Source organism: Phascolarctos cinereus, unplaced genomic scaffold (assembly GCF_003287225.1).
Source record: "Phascolarctos cinereus isolate Bilbo 61053 unplaced genomic scaffold, phaCin_HiC Scaffold_7;HRSCAF=346, whole genome shotgun sequence".
NCBI lineage: Eukaryota > Metazoa > Chordata > Mammalia > Diprotodontia > Phascolarctidae > Phascolarctos > Phascolarctos cinereus.
Genome location: NW_027556180.1, coordinates 30,096,028 through 30,118,429, shown reverse-complemented (window position 1 = coordinate 30,118,429; position 22,402 = coordinate 30,096,028). Strand labels below are relative to the sequence as shown.

The 22,402-nt window shown below is 40.4% G+C and overlaps 1 protein-coding gene across 5 annotated transcripts in view; it reads left to right on the top strand.

Annotated features, from left to right (window-relative positions):
* Positions 1-22,402, top strand: part of MECOM (MDS1 and EVI1 complex locus) — a 686,935-nt gene that overhangs the window by 515,115 nt on the left and 149,418 nt on the right. The window lies entirely within an intron of this gene.

The following is a 22,402-nucleotide window of genomic DNA, read 5'->3' as shown; positions in this document are numbered from 1 at the left end:
TATCGCCTTGAGGATCAAATACAAAATGCTCTGTTTGACATGCAAAGCCCTTCATAAGCTAGCCCCCAGTGACACTGGACTTCTGCCTATTTCATGAACAAGATGCTCCATCTCTCAGCTCTGGGCATTTTCTCTAACTGTCCCCCATGCTTGGAATGTTCTCCTTTCTCATCTCTGCCTATTGGTTTCCCTGACTTCTTTAAGCCCCAATTAACAACTCATCTTCCATAGGAAACCTTTCCCAACTTCTTTTATTTTATTGCCTTTCCTTTATTAATTATTTTCTATTTATCCTCTATGTAACTTGTATGTATATATTGGTTTCTTATCTCTCCTTTAGACTGTCAGCTCCTTGAGGTTAGGGACTGCCTTTTGCCTCTTTTTCTATCCCTAATGCTTAGCACAGTGCCTGCATCTAGTAGCAGGTGCTTAATAAATGTTTATTGATTGATTGAGTTCTTCTAAATTGTACGTATTTCCTTTGTGTAAATTATAAAGGTAAATAAACCCAGTCTGTTGGCTGTTCACAACAGATGCTGTGAACTTCTAGTCAAATTTGGAAAATCCGCTCCCTCCCTCCCTCTCTCCTCTCTTCTCTTCTCTCCCTCCCTCCCTCCCTCCCTCTCCCTCCTCTCTCTCTCCTCTCTCTCTCTCTCTCTCTCTCTCTCTCTCTCTCCCTCTTCTCTCTCTCTCTCTCTCTCCTCTCTCTCTCTCTTCTCTCTCTCTCTCTCTCTCTCTCTCTCTCTCTCTCTCTCTCTCTCTCTCCTCTCTCTCTCTCTCTCTCTCTCTCTCTCTCTCTCTCTCTCTCTCTCTCTCTCTCTCTCCTCTCTCTCTCTCTCTCTCTCTCTCTCTCTCCATCTCTGCCAAGAACTTGTCCCTTAATGTTTACTCTTGTGGCTTTCAAGGGAAATTTAATTTGTATCCCTCGTTTATGCTCAACTCAACAGATTGTTGCGGTGTTAGTCTGAAAAGTATTAGATGGCCAAAGAGCCCATGAGCCCTTTTCAGTTTTCTTTATTTTGTATGGGCCCAGAAGCCCTATTTCTCAGTCACTAGTGGATCACAAATCCCAGGCATTTTAAATTCATTCCAACTGTTTTAAAATTAAATCACAGTGTAAATAATGGAGGTCTGAATGTATTTAGGATTCTAAGAACTGTGTTCTCTCCAAGTAGACTGTGACTTTTGTTATTGTAGGTGCTTTCACCAAGCAACACTGAACAGCCAACTGAGGCAATTGATCGAAAGAATGGGATTTGTAAGAAGAGTGGCTATCTATTTATTAAAATGGAAACTGATCATACAACAATCCTTTCCACATGTGGGAGACATGACATAAAAACACCATGCTTTTTTGGACCTTGAAATATTATCGTTTTCCCAGGAGGCCCAGCTGATACTTTAAAGGATATCCTTTACATATGAATGGCCAACTTTTAATGGTCTCCCTAGCCAAGTGTCAAAAGAAATTTCCTTTCTTCCTATCTGACTTCACTTGGAATTTGCTTCTATCTGTATCACTTCTTGCCTCTTTCTCTTTCAGACTTTATACCAACAACAACAACAATAATAACAATGATAATTGTTGGCACATATAATGATTTGAAGTTTTCAACGCATTACATGCGTTATTTCATTTGATCTCAGTGACTCTGTGAGGTCAGTAATGTGTTATTATGCCCATTTTATAGATGATGAAACTGAGGCTCTGAGGGACCCAGGGTCACAAAGTTAGTAGGTGAGGTTTTATGTCAGTTCTTTCTTGCTGGTTCTAAATGTAGAACTCTCCACTTCCCCAGTCCTGTTTATTAAGATATGCCATGGCAAAAGGGGTGGACCAAGGAACAAGCTTGCAACCCTAGAATTTATGCCATCAGAGAAATACAGGCACCAACAGATCCTTATTTCTATAGGTTAGAATGTAAATTCCTTGAGACCCAGGGTAACTTGCTTTTTCTTTCCAGGGCTGAACAATGTAGACACTGAGAAAATACTTAGTAAATGCTCATTGATTGGCTGACTAATGTACCATGGTGCCATTTATCACGAAAGCCTTAATTTCCACCCCTTGCCATGTCCACTTCATCCTAGCAAGTCCTTGCCCTGCTGGTGCCCAGTCTGTCACAGGCCACGCGGTTTATCAGGGAGATGCCAGCATTGCCAATGGGAAAAGGATGATGGGAAAACACAAATCCCCAACTGGGGGAGATGAATTCTCACTGTTAACGCGTCGTAGAAAAATGAGTGCTGCGCTTGAGTCAGCGAAATCTTGGGTGGTTGTTCTTAGTAGATGTGTAAAACTGGACGAGGTTTATATCACCTTCCTGAGCCTCGAAAAGGCCTAGTAATAGCACCTTGCTCACTGCATAGGCCCCCAGCAGAACCAGGAGTTCTGGATAGAAGCCACAGAGAGGCAAATCCAGGCTCGACATCAGGAAAAGCTTCCCAAACATTAAAGCGATCTAAAATGGAACAGGCTGTCTGGAGAGGTACGGATCCTCCCCATTCCTCCACCTGGGCTTTGTTACCTATGATGTCTAGTTTCTATAGTACGGTACCATACAAAATATACTGTGGTGAAATGTCCGATACCATACCAAATATGCTGTGGTTAAACAGATTTTTGTGGGCTAAGCGGAGGGCCTAAGCATTCAATCCATCAATCAGCATTTATTAAGCACTACTATATGCTGGACACTGTGCCAGGCACCGGGGTACAAAGACAAAATGGGAAACAGCATGTATACATGGAAAGAATATGACACATGGTACATACAAGGTGAATCCAGGGAGGGAAAAGTCGATACCTACAAGTGTTGTTTCTATACAAGAAGGTGCCTGATATTCCCAACAGCTTCATTATTAGTAACTTTTGGACAACAGCTATTTGTAAAACGGGTTATTTCTCTCTGTTACATTTACCCCATTGATTACAAACTTGACTCAGGAGGTATGACATTTTTCAAGACATAAATAAGACTTTATGTTGTCAGATCTATTTTCTCATTTCTTAATATTCCTTGCCTTTGCATTTTTAAAAAAATATTTTAAAATCTAATTGTGTCATGGAAGAAGGCACTGTTCATTCTTAATGGGATTTCTCTTTATTCAATTTTGGCGTGTCCACAACATGATTATGAAAACAATAATTTGATTTAGAAATCTTTCTTGCTCCGGCAGGGTTACAGTGTGGAGTTGGAGATAAATGACCAGAAGAAAACTTCACAAAATTAGTGTTTACACTTAATCTGGCAATGAGCTATAATTTGATTGGTAAAAAATTCATTTGGTGTACCTCTGGCCCTGTGCTGCCGGGTAATGAAAATTTATATCTGCGTTTCAGACATCTGGGGCGGGCCTGACAGCTTTGGGGCCGAATGAAAGATGATGTCACACTGACCCCTGTCAGCATTTCCTCACAGACTGGTTACCCAAAACCCAACAGCAGTCACACTTTTTCCCCCCTTTCCATTGCCGGAGCAGACTCTCATTTTATTTTGGAAGGTTAATGACACTGTAAATCTAACAGGCCACTTTAGCACCATCATGTGGATATTAAAAAGTCCCATGAATGGGCTGGACATCATGGGAAGGCTTTGGTGAAGTCTGATGGCAAGAATGGGAAGCTATAACAAGGTTTGGAGAACGGGAGATGTTTTCAATTAATTACAAAGCTGTAGCTGCCTCTAAATTAATCCTGAATCCCCACTAATGATTAGTTCTTGCCATTTCAATTGAGTTCACTTTCATTAACTGTCTCCTCTTGGAATGTAGCAGGTCTCTGAAAATTATTCATCACGTAACTTCTTAAAAATCAAAATTAAACATTTTATTCACATCTCTAAGATCGAACATTGACATAACCAACTCAACTGTTTAGCAGCTGTTTACACTTAAACAAAGCGCTTTTATCACTTGAAATATTGTAGTTTCTTTAAACATTCCCTCATTCATATTTTTCTTTTGCTCATTCATCTTGCTTACTTTTCTTCTCATGTAGCACTTTTCTTCTGATTCTGTCCCCCAGCACCTCCCTACTTCCCATCATTGGCTTTGTTTTATCTCATAACAATCTTCCCAGATATCACTATTTTTATTTCCACATAGTTTTCCTTTGTAATGACATTACATTAATGTCCCACAATCATAGGGCTGTAGATGAAGAGTTGCAAATGACTTGAGAGGCATCAGTCCAACCCTCTCATTTTGAAGATGAGGAAATGGATGCCTATGTTGATTCATCAACAAGTTAAGCCCAAGGTCACACAAGTAGTGTGAGTAGTAGTGAGGGGGGATATGAACCCAGGACCTTTTGATCCCAGAACAATGTCCTTTCCCTTGTGCCCCAATGCATCAATTTCTCCTATTCATTTGTTCTATTGCTGGACATTGCGTTTGTTTCTAGGGTTGTTTTTTGTTTGTTTGTTTTGAAAACATATATAATGCTGCTATGAAAATCTTTAAACACTTAAAGGTTTGTTTGCTTTTGATGACACTTTCAGAATATATTCCCAACAATGGAGTTATTAGGTCAAAGGGTATAATTATTTTTGTAACTTTTCTGCGTATTGTCATGTTGACCTCCAAAAAGACTCCACAAGTTTTCAACTCCACTAGTAATGAATGAGTGTATCTGTTTTCCACAACCCTGCCAGTACTCTTTCATTGTTCATCATTTAGAAAAATGATCGATAGATAACTAGGTAGATGGATAATAGATGATAGACAGATGGATGATAGATGGATAGATGGGTGATAGATGATAGATACAGATAAACAGATATAAAGATATAGAGGGATTATTAAGATGAATAGAGAATGATGGATAAATAATAGATATAGATCGGTAAATAGATTGATGATATATATGTATACAATAGATGGGGTAGATAGATAAATGATAGATGGATGATAGATGATAGATAAAGATAGACATAGATGATGGATGGATTGATAGATATAGAAGGCTGGATAGATAGATAAGAATGGATAAATAAAATAGATGGAAAGATTGGTGATATATAGATGGGTATAAGATAGATGACAGACATGGATTTATATATATATATATATATATATATATATATATATGGGTAGAGATGAATGGAGAGATAACAGATATAAGTAGATGAATTGATTGATATAGATATATGATGGATAGATGGATGATAGATATAGATAGACATAGATGGACAGATGGCTGGATTGGTAGATATAGAGGGATGGATAGATAAAGAAGGATGGATAAATAACATAGAGATAGAAAGCTTGATGATATATAGATGGATATATGATAGATATATAGACATGGATGGATGGATAGATGGATAGATCATGTGTCTATAATGTAAGACTTGGCCAATATTCTTGACTCCCACAGAAGATAAACTTAGAAAATAAGCCAAAGTTTTTGATTCTGCCTTGACGTTGCCTTCATCAGCACCATATTCATAGGAGGCAACTATCAGTGCCGTACTATCACATCACTCTTCAGGAATCACTTTCCCTCAAGGATTAGCACTGGGCTCCAGGCCAGAAGCTACCTCTTGGACCCATCCTCATGCCACATAAAGGGGCATCTCTAGAAATGTGATCCTAAGAGTAGCAGTCCTGAAATTTTACAAGGAAAAAGGACCCCCCCCCAAAAAAAAGAACAAATACAGGTATTTAAAAATGCAAACTAAACAGTAGGAAACCTTGATCACCTATCCACTAAGTTGCTTTTAAACCAGTCCTTTGATTCAGAGGCCCTTTGCTAGTTGCTTTTATAGCAAGGCAAGAATAGTGGAGTAAAGTTTAGTTTCTGCCTAAAAGCTAGATGGGTGACACAGGGGATCGCCAGGCTTGTTTGCTCTGTCTGTGCTAGGAAAGCCCCCACATTTTGATGTGTGTATGGGGGGGGGACCTGGCTCCCCTTCATACTTATAAATGCATTTAGACAGACTTCTGTTTTAGCCTAGAAAAATGCACCCACCTCCCCTCTGCCCTGCCAAAGGAGTTGACATACCAGTTGAATTAATTCAGCTGATAATGGAAAGTTGTTTGTCAAAGGGAAATTAACAGCTCAATTAAAGGTGCACAATTTAAATTCTGATATTGAATTTCAGAGTTTAGTCCATAGAGAGCCTATCTTGAGTTCTGCCTCTGATGTGTACTGAGTGTGCGTCATGAGTAAGTCACTGGATCTCTAGGGCTGTGGGTCACTAAGACCCGAAGTTGCAAAGAAGGTGCTGACCACATCGGGGAGAGTTTCTTGCCTCAGACTGTGAGCTCTTTGAGAGCAGAAACTGCCTTTTGACTTTCTTTGTATTCCAAGTGCTTATCACAGTGTCCCGCACTTAGCAGGTGCTTAAATGTTGTTGATTGACTAACTGATCTAAGATCCCCTATACCAATGAAATAATAAGCCAAAGGCAAGTATTGCTACTTTAGGAAATCTGGATGAGTCCAGACCTACAGAAAAGTTGGCACCAGCTAAGTGCAGAGTGGAGTATCTTTCATATAACAAGTACTTAATTAATATTTGGGAATGTTGGTTGAATTGGACATTGACATAGCGCTCTACACAGAGAATAGAAAATCATGTTATTTAGTGCATAGGAAAATGCCAAGTGGTTTTGTAGAGTCTGAGATTCTCTGTGCTACGTATTTGGACCAAAAGACTAGATGTTTCCTCCTGCCTTGCCGTAGGGGCATAGTACTCTGCAGCTTTGCTGTGCCTTCTAGACAAAGATCTGTCTCTGCTCTTTCTCTGCCTTGGCATTGGCTCTCCTCCATGTCTGGAATGCACTCTCAATTCACCTCTATTCACCTTTAAATCTGTTGATTCCTTCAAAAATTTACTCAAGGGATGCTTTCTATGTAAAGCCTTATTCCCCTTCCCCCACATGCTACTATCACCATCACCACCTCCCAGTCGCACCATTGATCTGTTTTGTATGTAGTGATATACATAGATGTTGCTCTCCCCCCAATAATATGAGCTCCTTGAGCATAGGGACTGTTTCCTTTTTGTCTTCATCTTCTCAATGTCTGCCAATGACAGTTGCTTATTAAATGTTAGTTGATCATTTGATATTCCTTGAAGATCATTTGATTCTCCTTTCAAATAGTAACCTTGTGGAGCTAGTGAGAGGTGATGGGGCCACTGGCTAAGCCCTAAAGTTTTTATTCTATCCACTGGATTTTGTCTCTCTAACCGCCTAAAGGCAGCTCAGAAATACCTCCCAGTTTTGTGAGTATCAAATGAGATTATATTTGTAAAGCGCTTTGCACAGTGCCTGGCACATAGTAAGCACTTGACAAATCCTTCCTTCCTTCCTCTCTCTCTTCCTCCCTCCCTTGCTTCTTTCTTCCCTTCTCCCTCTGTCCTTCCTTCCCTTTCTCCCCTTTTCCTTCTCTTTGTCCCTCCCTCACTTCCATCTTTCCTTTCTCTCTCCCTCCCACCTTCCCTTCCTTGTTTCTTCCTCCCTTCTCCCTCTGTCCCTTCTTCCCTTCCTCCTTTTTCTCCCTCTTCACTTCCTTCCTTCCTTCCTTCCTTCCTTCCTTCCTTCCTTCCTTCCTTCCTTCCTTCCTTCCTTCCTTCCTTCCTTCCTTCCTTCCTGTGATGACTAAAAAGCATCCCACTACATGTGAAATTATCAAATGTGCTTTGTCAGATCTATTGCCAAATTTGGTTTTCATAGGATTATAGCTGTGATGCTGAAGGGACCTTAGGGGAAATCCAGGTAAAGCCTCTTATTTTAAAGATGAAGAAAACAGGGCCCACAGAGATGAAATGACTTGTCCAAGGCCACACAGCTGGGTAACAAGTTTTTTATTTCCTAAAATTCAGCTGAGCTCTCCCTAGAGACCTGTAAAATCAAATTTGAGTAGTAGATTAGTGGATCTTTGTTTCTGTCTGCTTCCATCTCTCTGTGTTTCTCTGTGTCTATCTCTCTTATAATGCTTAACTAAGCATTATAGAAAAATAGATCCACTTATCCAATTTTTCCCTTCTTTTAGAAAAAGGATGTGTTCTGGCCCCCCCACCCCAGTCCCCACCATTGGCATCTCCCTGCCATCATTCACAACAACACTATGAATCTCTCTTCCAGATTCGCAATGTGAGCTATTCAATTTTCCTCTGGTGTGATTTGCAGTGGCAAAGTTATCCCTTCCAAGAGCATTAAATTCACCTTCATGATTATTAAAAGGAAAAAAAAATTATCCAAGTTATAAACCTGAGGAAAATAGGGCTTGTAATGCCATTGCTGACAGCCTCTCACTATCACCGAGTGCTGCCATAAATATAGTATGTTGGTGTGTGAGTGAGATAATCTCTCCATCCCTGGGTGGTCTGGCCCTTTATGCATTTCTGAAAGCAGAAGGACTTACCAGATTTTCAACATTCAAGGCAAACAAGCATCACAGAGCATAATTGCTCTGTTAATTGCTGCAATTGATTAAAACATGAATGATGTTATTGTCTCCCTTGTTTTCCAGAGATTGAGCAGTATCATTTCAGTTTCTCATGCTTCCTTTTCTATTCTGATTACAAAAGGTGACTCCAGGCCTAAAACATTCTTTCCATTATTTTTGCACCCAGAAAATGTTATATTAAGAACCATAGCATAAATTCAGGGGGAAAAAAAAAGACAGAATCCGAGTGTTGTTGACAGGAAAAGATTACCAGATGGTAGACAATGTGGTATAGTGAATAAAGTGCTGGACTTTAAGTCAGGAGGAGCTGGATTCAAATCCTGTCTCTGACATTTACTAAGCTGTGGGATCGTGGTAAGATCACTTGTCTTTATTGAGATGCAACTTACTCATCTATCAAAATGGTGATGATAACACCTGGAGTGCCTTCCACATGGGGTAGTTTGAAGCTTAAACGAGAGATATTTGGAGCTCTCTGAAAATCAAAGAGCTATGTCTTCAGAGGATCATAGATGTACAATTGGAAAGAACCTGAGAGATCATTTTACATGAGAGGAAACTGAGGCACAGAGAAGTGACTTTCCTTGGGTCATGCATGTAAGTGGCAGAGCCGGAATTTGTACTCAGGTTCTCTGATTCCAAATTCAGGGCTCTTTCTACTATACCATGTGGCCTTTCCAGTAAATAAAATTTATTTATTTTTATTCTTGATATTATTTTTGTCTGCACTTGTGATTTCGTTGGTACGAGGAAATTGTTGGAAGGAAACTTCTTCCACCAATGCAGTTCCAGCATTTATCACAGTGCTTGGCACATAGTAGGATGCTTAATAAATGCTTATTGATTAATTGATTCTACAATTATGCTACGATTTATAGTCTTATGGAGTTGTCTGATGCTGTGAAAGGTCAAGTGACTTGTCCAGGGTCACTCAGGCTGTATGTGTCACAGGGGAGAGTTGACCCCAGGTCTCGCTGACTGCAGACTCTCTATTGACTATCCTTCTTTGTCATTTTTATTGTTATTGCTAATTATTATTGTTATTAACATAAATATCATGCTCATGTTTATCAACAGGAGTTCAGAAAGAAACAGTCCTGGGCCAAGACTATCCTATTATTATAATTTTATATTTTATATTCTATGGCCTGATAAGAAAAAATAAAGGCTTCTGTACTTTACTAAAACCCTCAGAACGTAAGCACATTCTCGCTGAAAGCATCCTTAGGACAGCTCCAGAACTAGGCAGGAGGACTGCAGGGATGACATGTAATACCTCCTGTTCTGCAGATTATTGCTCAGGTAGATAAAATAGGTGCCCTTTGTAGAGGAAGGTGATGTTCATGCAGATAATTTTGAGTCAAAGACTGTTGTTGTTCACTCATTTTCAGTCGTGTCCAATTCTTCATGACCCCATTTGGGGTTTTCTTGGCAAAGATACTGGAGTGGTTTGCCATTTCCTTCTCCAACTCACTTTACCGATGAGGAAACTGAGACAAACAGGGTCCAGTGACTTGCCCAGGGTCACACAGTTAGTAAGTGTCTGAGGTCACATTTGAACTCAGGAAGATGATTCTTCCTGACTCCAGGCCACTGCATTACCTAGTTGCCCTTTGAATAAATAGCAGCTGGAGTTGAATCAAAGGTTCTGAGCTCCAATCTTGCTGCTATTTATTGCCTCTCCCTGGATGATCTGTTTCAAGTCACCAAAATGAGCTATTTCCAGACTCTTCATCTGTAAAATGAAGGGTTTGGACCAGATGGTTCATGGTCTTATTTTGAAAATAACAAAGAGAGTTGTAAAAGTAATTAATTTTGCCTGACTGATGCATAGTCCTTCCATTAGCATCTATTCTGGCTGAATATGGAACACTGTTTTGTAAATACTTCACTTTCATTTCCCCTCCAATTCTCTGTATTCTGGTCCTTGCCATCTTGGGTCATATATGGCTATGACCAGACCCCGGAAAGGGGACATATCTTTCCAGTTCACTGTAGTGCTCCTAGGTGGCTTGGGGGAAAGACCCCTGGCTCTGGAGTCAGAGGTTACTTGGACTGGTTCAAATCCAGTCACTGACACTCACTGGTTTGTGACCCTGGGTGAGTCACTTCCAGTCTCCTCAATTATAAAGTGAAATACTGAGCTAGGTAACCTCTGAGATCTCTTCCAACTTCAGGCATTATGAGTCAAGGAGTCTATTTGTTGGTGAAGAGAACTGAGACTTGTAGTGTCTGATGTTAGGGGATGTGGTGATGTGTTAAGGGGTCACTGTTGTAAAGCTGGGAGCCACTTTTGAGGTCACTGCGTCAAATCTCATTTTACAGATGAGGAAAATGGGTTTTGGAGAGGTTAAAGAGCCATAGATTTAATACTGGTAGCAACCTTAGAGGCCATAAGTCCATCTCCCTTATTTTGCAAATAAGGAAACTGAGGCACAGGAAGACTAAAGGATTTGCCTAGGGTCCAAAAAAAGCAATAAGTAGCTGTGACAGAATTTGAATTCAGGTCTCTAAGTCCGCTGATCTTTTCATTACAACACATACCATTCCTTCTAAAAATGTTTTTAAAAAACAGACAACTTGCTACGACCAATGGTTGCCAAAGTACTTATTTCTCTTGACTTCAATACCAGAGTGGAAAGGATGACTATGTGAAGTGGGGAGATAATTTTGCCCCCGCAAACAGTTGGCCAGGGGTTAGAAGGTCCATTCAGACATCTGGGCATGTTTCAACCTTTGCAATTGAAAAAGAACCTCCACCATGGGAGATATTAGCTGACTGCCTTGATTCCCTTATTATGTGAGACAATCTGAGAAACTTTGCCAGGAAATTTCTGAGACGGCATCTGGAGTTTGGAGAGACCCAAGAAGCCTTTCTGACTTTTCTTGAGAAGTCCATCAGCCTAAAGTTTATCATCACTCTCAAATGCTCAGAACACCTCAAAAGAGTTGCCAAGAATTTGGCACAAAAACACTTTTTGGGAAAAGAAGCAATTCAATTAAGAGTCCTTTGACCTTGAGACACAGTGACCAAAGTAACAATGCATTTTTACAATTGTATCCTGAGAAAATGAAGTATTCGGGGGCGGAGATGCAGCAACAGTAGCCAGCAGATTGTCTCATTGAGCACCAAACAATGAAGGGTCTGGGGAGATGGATGTCCCGGTGAGTTGGCACACTTGGAGGTCCAGAAAAATTGAGTCTGACACTAAAATAACGTTGGCTCCCACATGCCTTGTGGAAAACTCTAAATAATGAAAAAACATGTCTTTTAGGTCTTAAAATTTTGTGTATTGTGAGAAAACGCGGCACATAAATCATATCAAGCTATGCCTGGCACCAAGCCTTGGCGATGCATTTGTTTGAACTCCAGAGCCAAATTGCCTGGATAGGAGAGGGTTTGGAGATGCCAGCTGGGGCGGGGTGCCAGCTTTGGAATGAAGATGTATTATTTCGGGTAAGGTCCATATGTATGACCTTTGGAGGCCTCCAAAGTGGTTCCTTTTAATTGATTTTGCAAATTAACAATATTAGGCCTCCTGTAGGATACAAGGTACATTAGTCACCATGCCCTCACTTTACCCTGAGAGGAAATCCATTGTTTCTTTGTAATGAAATGCCATCAAGGGGGAAGGGGGTGGGGGACCCAGGAGCATTGGTGGTGATGGTGGAAAAAGTTTGCCCCAGCAGGTAAGAGAAACAGCATTCAGTTGTCAGGTGTGTTTAATGAGGAATTTTAGTAATGAGAGTAAAAATCAATGAGCAGAACTTTTACCGGCCAGCTCTCAAAGAGAAACCAAATGGGTGTCTGTTTTTACGAGCTTACTTAGAGACCGCTGAACGGGTGCCAAGCATCATTGTTCAGAGAGAGGGAGGACATTGAATATAGCAAATAAATAAATAAATCCCAGCAATTTATTACCATTAAAAAAAAATTCAGAAAGGGAGGGCCCGCATGGACTCCTGTTTGAGTTCATTGTCTATGATTAATCTCCTAGTTTCGTGTTCCCATTCTCTCCAGTGCTGGTTTCATGCACCATGTAAAATTGTTTCTCTAGCTCTAGGAGAAAGTCTGGGTTTTTCTTTTTTCTTTTCATTCTCTCTTCTCTCCCGCCCCCAATTTTGGAAAGAGGAAGAAAAGATGATTTGTCTCCTGGAAAATAGCCTTGTCATGTATGTGTGTTCTTATCCCTTCTTTGTGAGGGGAGGAGAGCGCTTCTGAAGAGCAAGGAAGGAGTAATGAGATACTGTAAAGCCATAAAGCACAAACTTTGCCAAGCAGAGCCAGGGCAAATAAATGACAGTGGATTTCTCAAAACCCCACCCACCCATTCCAGAGCCTTTTCTTCCAGTGAACAAGGCAGAGACCCTGTATTTTCTGAGCTCGGGTTGTTCTGCTCTTCCCATTAGGAACTCCAATTTTGGCAGAGAGGATTCTAATTAAATCTTAGAAATATATAGCATAACATCTCAGTGAACTTTTCTCCCATAAAGAACTTTTGGCCCACTTAAGTCTGTACTGATTTTTTTTTGTTTGTTTTATATTCAGCTGAGTTACCTAACTTCATCACTTAATCTTTTAAAGTTGAGGAATGAGGTGGCATGGACACTGTCAAAAGTGCTTTGAGATCCTTGGATGAATGCTGCAATACAAATGTGTATTTTTAATAACCCCTTGTTATCAATCTCCAACTTCAGGCCACTAAAATCCATGTAACCCCTACAAAAGATGAATTAAGGCAAGTCCGTTTTCTCCCTCCAGTCAGAGACTAAAGAAATTATTTCAGATAATATATAGCCCTTCATCCATGGGTAGAAAGTGTTTGCTTCTGAAGTTGGTGTCCCAGTTGGTAAAATAAAAGAAAATGAGTAGTCGAGCTTTAGGACCCTCTTTCAAGTCAAAAATACATTTAACCCGGACACATAAATTGACTTAATTTTACAAATGTGAGCAAATCTGGGCAAGCTCTAGAATCAGATTGCGGAAACATGGTTTCCCCTGCAATTGGTGCCGAGGGCTGGCTTGATTTGTTTGAAAAGTAAACGAAAGCAATCACAAGGCAGCTGTTGGATTTCTTTCTCTGGGAGATCTTTCAAAAGAGGATCCAGTCTCCAGATCTGTTTGGGATGATTTTGGTGTGGTCCTGATTGAAGGTCGGGAGTAGATGGCCTCTTGAGATCCCTTTCAGCCCTGTGGTTCCTTCCTGGCTTCCCACTATTTTCTCTGATCTTTCTTTCTTTCTTTCTTTCTTTCTTTCTTTCTTTCTTTCTTTCTTTCTTCCTTCCTTCCTTCCTTCCTTTTTCTCTTTCTTTCTTTCTTTCTTTCTTTCTTTCTTTCTTTCTTTCTTTCTTTCTTTCTTTCTTTCTTTCTTTCTTTCTTTCTTTCCTTCCTTCCTTTCTTTCTACCTTCCTTTCTTTCTACCTTCCTTTCTCTCTAATATTCCAATTGTTGTGAAATAGCCTCATACCATTATAAATATGTGAATCCTTCCTTTCATAAATATGGGAATTCTTTCTTTCTTTCCAATAATTCTAATATTTGTGAAATAGGCTTATACTATCATGAATATATAAATCCTTCCTTTCTCTCTCCCTTTCTCCCCCCCCATTCAAGAAACCATGTAAAAATCTCAGTGGAATAAAAGAGTAAAACATTGACTCAACCTCTAAGTTTATAGGTCTGCAGCAAAAAGAAACCTTGGGTCTTACAAAGGAGGCATTTAATAAAGTCAAGGGATAAGAGTAGAGATCAAATAAAAAACCAAACATTTGTATCAAATTAAATGGATTTTACAAACATAGACACCTAAGATTTTAGAGCAGAAAAGACCTTAAGATCACAGAGTCAGATACCCTCAATTTATAAATGAGAAAAGTGAATCCTCTTGGCTTGATGTTAAGTATCATGGCTCTGCCATTTTACTATCTACATGACTTTGGAAAAGTCATCTAACTTTATTGGGCCTCCTACATGTTTTCTTGATCCCATTTGTCAGCAGAATTTTTGTCATTCATTTGGGATCCACTAAAAACTTCTCACCAGGTTAATAGTTGTTTAGTAGCCAGAGAGAAAAGACACAGTCTAAAAAGTGGGAATGAAAAATGCCTACCAGATTTTCTGTCCTTCAAACCACAAAGACCTTCTTCTAAATTCTATGACAGGCTTTCCCTATCTCCTCCCTTCATACCCGAGGGAGAGTAGAATGGTGAATATGATTGGAGGAAGCTCCCTTGAGATTGAGGGGCTACATGGAAGGAAGAGAACTCTAGGATTCTCCTGTCCTGTATCCTTTTCACTGTAATTGACAGCAGTAAACTCCAGCTGCTCAGGGAATTATAGCCACTTGGATAACTGAGAGGCAGCTCCAAGATAAAGTGGAAAGAGGCAGGAGACACCTGGGTTCAAATCCTACTTCAGTCATGTATTAGCTGTGGGACCCTAGGCAGATCACTTCACATCCGTGATCTTCAGTATCCTTAGCTATAAAATGGGGTGATGATACCGGTCTGGTGCCTAACTCACAGGATTGTTGTCAGTATCAAATGCAATGACATATGCACAAAGTTTTCCAAATTCCACCCCACTCTGAAATGTTAGCACTCCTTATTCATTGCTTTGTTTATCCATATTATGAGCCTGGGGATTCTTTCTTTGATTTCTTTTGTGAAATATTCCCTACAGTATTTTCCTGTTTTTTTGTATATACTGATGGCCAGTATACTATCGCCTGAAATTGTCATAGATTGATCAGAAGAATCCTTTGAAAAGCACAGTTATCCAAACTCTCAGACAATATTTAGAAAGCATTTAGCACAGTGTCTAGCACATATTGGGCCCTATATAAATGCAAACTATTATTATTACCATTATTATAAGCACTTTTTCTTCTTGCTTTAAGATGGAAAAATCAAAACTACATCATTATTTTCTCAATGCTCATGCCGATAATTCTAACATTTTGAAATCGGCTCATATTATCATAACTACGTGATTCCTTCCTTCTTCCCTCACCATCCTCTGCCTCCCAAACAATCCTGGAGGCAGGTATGGGTGAAGAAATAGACTCAGCTGGGACTAGCTTTGCGTGCGCCTCTTGGCTTCCTTGGCCGTCTTCAAGTCTCAGCTAAAACCCCACCAGCAGCAAGGCGCCTTTCCTGGTTTTCCTTAATGTTAGCGACACTAGATTTATCTTGCCCGTCTTACCTACATTTGTCTTATCTGTACGTAGTTGTCTGCGTGTTATCTTTCCCTGTTAGATGGTGAGCTACCTGAGGGCAGGGAGTATTTTCGCTTTATGTTGCATCTCCAGGGCTTAGCACGGTTTCTGGAAGACAGAGGCACTTCGCAAATGCTTCTTGACTTGCCTCATGGTTAAAGGGTTAGGAAGTCATAGAACCAAGACTCAAATATAGGCTTTCTGAATGTCTTGTGTTCTGTCCTGCTGCTCCAATTTGTGGACCCTCCCTTTCCTTATTATCCATTCTTTCTTCTCTTTCCTCATCCCTCTCCTAGACCCCCTCCTTTTCTGAGGTAATCAGGGTTAAGTGACTTGCCTAGGGTCATATAGCCAGATTTGAATTCAAGTCCTCCTGGCTCCTGGGTCAGTGCACTCTCTACTGTGACACCTAGCTGCCCCTCCTAGAGCCTTCCTAACCCTTCATATATCCTTCTTTCCCTCCCTTTCTATTTCTTACCTCTTCCTTCTCCTTTCCTCAAAGAGCTCACCCTGGGCTTCATCTCTAGCCTTCCATAATTCCATTCTGACTGGACCTTTATGATAAGTAAGAGTACAGAAAACCAATGGGAAAACACTTGTCATTGCTCTTCTTTTCTATGATATAATGTCACAATACATGACATAATATATATGGTGTGGCTTAAGAAGCCTTCTCCAATTGTTGATCATTCTTGCATTTTACCTTTTGCCAATAACTGTTTTCTGACCCCTTCTGAAAGTGTGACTTTTTTCAAGTTTGAGGATCCAGATGGGATAGTCTGAGAGAGCTCTTTTTTTTTTTTTTTCCTGAGGATACAAAGCCTCTTTCCATGAAATATCATGAGCTATTTCAGGCTAATAATAGCTCATGATATTTCGTGGAAAGAGGCATTGTAGCCTGAAAGTCCTCTCCTTGGGTCATCCTGCAGAGATACTGCACTGTTCCCTGCTGGTGACCTGTCATTTGTATGTCCAATGTTTATCCTATAGCTATTTTAGGAAGACCATCTCTGTCTAAAAAAACATAATCACCATGAAATAATCTACTGAGATTTTTGTATATACCCCAACAACTTTTTTTTTATAGAGGAAGAGGAGGTCATCATATTTTAAAACCATTTTATTAGATTAGAGACTCTCTTTCATCCTTAAAAACATTATACAAGAATATAACCAATCTTAAATGTAATTTCCGAAACCTTTTAAGAAGGGGGAAAAACTATACCCCACAGACTAAAATTTACAAAATATTGAGACTGATCTGACAGTCCTGGTCACTCAAGAGACAATTTTTGAGAAACAAATAATTCATATGTGAGAAAGGGCTTTACTAAGGGCAGAATGGAAATTTGGGAGGTGGGCTGGCATAATTGGAAGAGAGCTGGAATCAGGAGTCTTCAGTTGAGATCTCATCTCTGTTATTCTGTAAACTTAGGTGAGTTATTATACCTCTCTGGGCCTCAGTTTCTTTATCTGTAAAATAAGGGAGTGGACTGGAATGGTTGATAAGCTCCCTTCACTATGAATCTTACAAAATAAAGATTTATATTTTTTTTATAAGAATGGGCGTGATTGTGGTCTACAAAGTTACCTTCTTAGCTTCTTTCAAAGCCAGGCTCAGGCACCACTTCCTACAAGGAGCCTTTCCAACCACCCCTCCCCCCATCATCTCCAGTTGGTATGCTTACTCTCTCTTGAAATTATTTTGCATTTATCTGTGTACATGTGTCCCCTTAGTAGACTATAAAGACCGTAAAGGAAGGAACTGTTCGATTTTTGTCTTTTTCTCCTAAAGCACTGCCGTGACTTTGCTGTTCAGTCGTTTCGGTCACGTCTGACTTTTAGTGACCCCATTTGGGGTTTTCCTGGCAAAGATAATGGAGTGCTTTACCATTTCCTTCTCATTTTACAGATGAGGAAACTGAGGCAAACAGGATGAAGTGACTTGCTCAGGGTCACACAAGTAGGAAGAGTCTAAGGCCAGATTTGAACTCAGAAAGAGGAGTCTTCCTGACTTCAGGCCCAGAGCTCTATTCACTGTGCTGCCTTGAATATAGTGAATGTTTAATTCAACTTGTGGGGTCGAATTGGATGAAACCTGGGTGAGCTTCCAGCAACATCCTTTTGTGGCTTATTCAGTAATACATTTAGCCAACCTGCTTTAATTCTCACTGGAGAGAAGAAAAATCCTTTTCAAGCATTATTTAATTAGCCATCAAAGCCCCTCCTTAAGGCATAAGTTTTATTTCCCCCTCTGGAAGGAGACTGAGGCCCTTACCAGCAGATCTCCATTTAGTTCCAAATAAGGCTTGAATTTTCGAGGTTTTTAGAAACAATCTGGAGATGTGGGCAAAGCACTGGGTTGGGAGTCCAAGGCTTTGGATCGAAGCTCTGGCTCTGCCCCCCTGCTACTTATGTGACTTTGGGCAAAGGGCTTCACATCCCTGGGGATTCAATTTCATTAGTAAAATGAGGGCATTCGATTAGATGATTCTCTCTCAGGTCCCCTTCCAGCTCTGGCAGGGAGCTATCTGGGATTCTCCATTTTCTTGTTCCCCTGTGAGTCTTTGGTTCATGTGGGAAATGAATAAAGACCATGATTCAATTTAATTCCATCCACCAATCAACCAACAAGTATTATTAAGCACCTACAGGTCATTGGGAGAGAAGTGCCGTGGCATGGTGGAGAGAAGGCCAGCCTTTGATTCAGAAAGACCTGGATTCACATCTTGCTTCTGAGCCATGTGTGGTCCTGGACAAGTCACTTAACCTTTCCACCACCTCAAGCAATTCTTTAAAACTGTACACTGCCGGGAAGGTGCCCATCTGGATTAGTAAGAGGAGTACCTTCACCAGGTGTTCCATAGACAGGTCTGAACTCCCTTCCCCAAATGCATGCCGAGTAATTTCAGAGGGTTTGTATGTAGGAAAAGAAATGGTACCCACTGGAGGACCAGGAAAGGTACTGTGTAACAGGGAGAGCTGAATTGAGTTGGACCAAAGGGAAGTTCTAGCTGAGTCTTGAATGGTTAGAGATTCTAAGAGTTACAGGTAGGGACTGGAATGCTCCAATCCTCAGTGCCTGGAACAAAATAAGTGCTTAATAAATGCTCATTGATTGGCTTACTTACTGTTCCTCTCTCAGAACACCCATCTCCCACCTCCCTACTGGGAACATACTCCTTCCTTACGTCCACGCCTCCGAGTCCCTGGTTTTCTTCCCGTTAGTTTTGGATTCCGGGCATATCCTGATCAAGGAGAGAGAGGGAAGTGAGAATGAAAATTCCCCGTGCTCTGATGGAGCATCATCATCTGGACCAGGCACTAAGATGGCTCTTTGTAGACTTCTGCGGGGTTAGGCTTTCTCGATTTTCCCCTGACTGTCTGTCCACTCTCTCCACCCCCTGGCAGCTTGAGGTGCTCCCAAATTGCTCCTCACAAGACCCCTGACTCTGCCGGTCTTGGCAGCCTCCACATTTCTTCCCAACCCAACCTATGGAGTTTGAGTCACATGAATTTATACAACTATTACGAATCAGCCGCGCTCACGATATATGAGAGTGTCCTAGTGTTATGTCAGAGGAAAGCCTCGTCTTAACTTTTCAGCAGGGAATGGAATGTACAGTAGAGCATGGCCTATAAATCATTTTCAAATTAGTATTCTGTACATCTGGAGAAGAGTACATTTCTCCTCATGCATAAATTGCCTATGAACACATTTCAAAAACCCACGCTTAATCTTAGCAATGAACATTTCAAAAAGTAAATTAATATCTTCAAGGGGAAGAAATACAGTATATTAAACAGGAACCCACTAGAAACACTATAGTTAAGAGTCTGTCAGCATTTCCATTATAAACCCTGTTTTTGAGGGGTTTATAACTCACTTATAAAAATTCATAGTAGGCTGAGACTTGGCATATGAGGTCTCAGCCCAGCAACTTGACATGATATTGGGTCTGAAGGAACCACGGATTCTTGTCAATGGGATACTATTTTAAAGCACCAAGATGAGGTCTCAATAAAGGGAAGGGGCTGGGGTGGGGGAGTGGTAATTTAAACTCATAGGATTCAGGGACGGCCCGAGTGAAACTAAAATATTGTTCTAAGAGTGGCAGGTTACTGCTAGGCTCTGTGGGTCTCCATACCACAATGGGAGGAGAGGATGATAAAGTTTTACATCTCTGCCCCAGCCCTCTGCAGTTTCTTGTTTGGGTCAGACTCAATGCAACTTTAATTCACAGTTTAACAGTTTAAAATATGACCTGTTGAGGCTACAGGTTTAGATGAAAAGTTTATAAATGAGGCTAATTAACATTGTAATTGTAATTCTTTTTTTACCCCTCCTCTTTGGGGGGGAAAAAGGTATTCCTGGAAGTGGAAGCAGTATAAAAATGTCTTGGGCTGCTGTAAATTTCCAGTGTAAATACTTGTGTGATATGTTGCATGTTTGAATTAGCCCAATATGTATTCATTTTAAATATTGATCTTTAAGGAAGTAATGCAATAAATCTGAATGCTCTTTTGCATCTCTGTTTACATTAGTCCCGCTGTAGATTAAGGGAGACAGTTTGCCTTGTAAATTTGCTTGTGGAATAAGTGGGGACATATAAATAATCCTGTTTCCAATTATACAAAACAATGATGATAAACCATTGTGAGTTGTGAGACAATTGCACAGTGGAGTGTGGCTGAGTCACAAGCCCAAAGAACATGCCTGGGAGTAACCGATGAGCAGATGGGACCTCAGCCTCATTGTTTAGACCAGGAAATGGGCAAAATTGTCACACGGCACCCAATTCTATAAAAGTCCCTATGTGGAGATGTCAGTTCCTTCCCCCGCCTGAAAAAGTTTCTAAAGAGTTACTCAAACTATTTAAAACACGAAAATGCGATTGTTTTGCTTGGTAATAGCAGCAATTTGTCTCTAACAATGTCAGCTATGTTGCGGTGACCTAGGAGGGGAAAAACTCCATGGATGTGCTTGGCTGTGGTTTGGGGTTTTAACTCCTCCCTTGGGCTGTGGCCTGAACTGGCCTTTGAAGAACTTGATCTCTGGACCAACTTTCAGTTAGGAATTCTAAAACCTAATGGTAGAAGATTAAGAATAAATTCACACCTCAGCCAAGATAATCACAGGGGCCAAGATCAACCCCATTACCCTTAAGGCTCACATCATCGATTGAAAAGTGCAAATATTCACATGGAAATGAGGTCGGTTTCCATTTTTCGCTTATATTGGAAAATGGGTCTGTTAAGCAGTTGAGAAATGGATTCGTTTGATTTTTTTTTCCACTTGACAAGGAACATTCTCCCAAGTAAAATACTAAGAATGCAATGACAGCAATGGAAACCTTTCTATTTCCTTGACTTTAATCTTGCTCTAGAAAAAATATTTCTTGAAATGTTATAATGTGTGCGTTTTGACGCTTTTATATAGATCTGTAAGTCGTTGGTGATTTTCTGTTGACTCTGCTTGTCCAGCAAAGCTCTTTTAATTGTGGTCTAAGAGGTGTTTAAGGGGTGGTCCTAATCAGTTTTAATATGTGGCCTGTTTTTAAGTGGGCTACCCCTATCGTGGCTATTTCCTGGGCTGGAATTCTAGTGACTCCAAAAGAAAGTCTTGAATCATGGGAGTGTAGATTTAGAATTGGAAGGCAACACAGACATCCAGTCCAATGTCCTCATTGTGCCTTGCACAAGGCAGGAGCTTAATAAATGTTTATTAAATTGAAATTAATTTAACAGACAAATAACCTGAGTGGGGAAGTGACTTCCTTAAGATCACATAGATAAATGCAGTATCTGAATCTAGATTCTCTTCCCATTACATTAGCAAGTATGCTGTTGTGGCTGTTGTTTCCTTTCAGTCTTGTCTGACTCTCCATGACCCCATTTGGGGTTTTCTTGGCAGAGATAGTGGAGTGGTTTGCCATTTGCTTCTCCAGCTCATTTTACAGATGAGGAAACTGAGGCAAAGAGGGCTAAGTGACTTGCCCAGGGTCATACAACTAGTAAGTATCTGAGATTACGTTTGAACTTAGGAAGATGATTCTTCCTGACTCTACTAGGCCTGGCACTGTATATACTATGGCCTCACCTAGCTGTCCCATCAAATATTCTACTTTCTCTTAACCTGGTGCCCTGTGATCAAGTCAAGAGGGAGAATATGTTAATGGGATTGGGGGTGTTGGAGAGAGGAGGAAGCTCTGATAATTCAGGAACCTTATTTTGCTCATTGCCCCCATCCCGATGTGTTCCAAGCAGTTACATTGATGGAATGAAGTTCATTTCCTCCTTGCCGGCTCTCATGGTCTGGAGGTAGTGTTAATATTAAGTACAATGGCAGGAGGAGGGAGAAGGGAAGAGATCAACACGCCTTCAGGCATGGATTGAGGTCTTACAGCAAATGTGTATCAGGGGCAAAACTTGAACCTAGGCTTTTCTGACTCTAAAACTAACCCTAGACCCATCTCAGGCTATGCTGCATTTCAAATTCTGAAATAATATTAAGAATATAATATTAATATTAATTAACATATTAATATATATTATAATATGATATTATATAATATTAAGAATTCCATCTGGTATTTTCACATGGGTCCCTATCAGAGGAACATTATAATCACCACTGCCCACTTGCCTCATACAGTATGCTGTGGTCAGAGAGAGTTGGAACTTAATTCTTAATGTCTATGTTTGGCTAAATAGCAAAAACTGTTCATGCTATGAATCCTGGCCTTGGAATTTTGGACAATTTT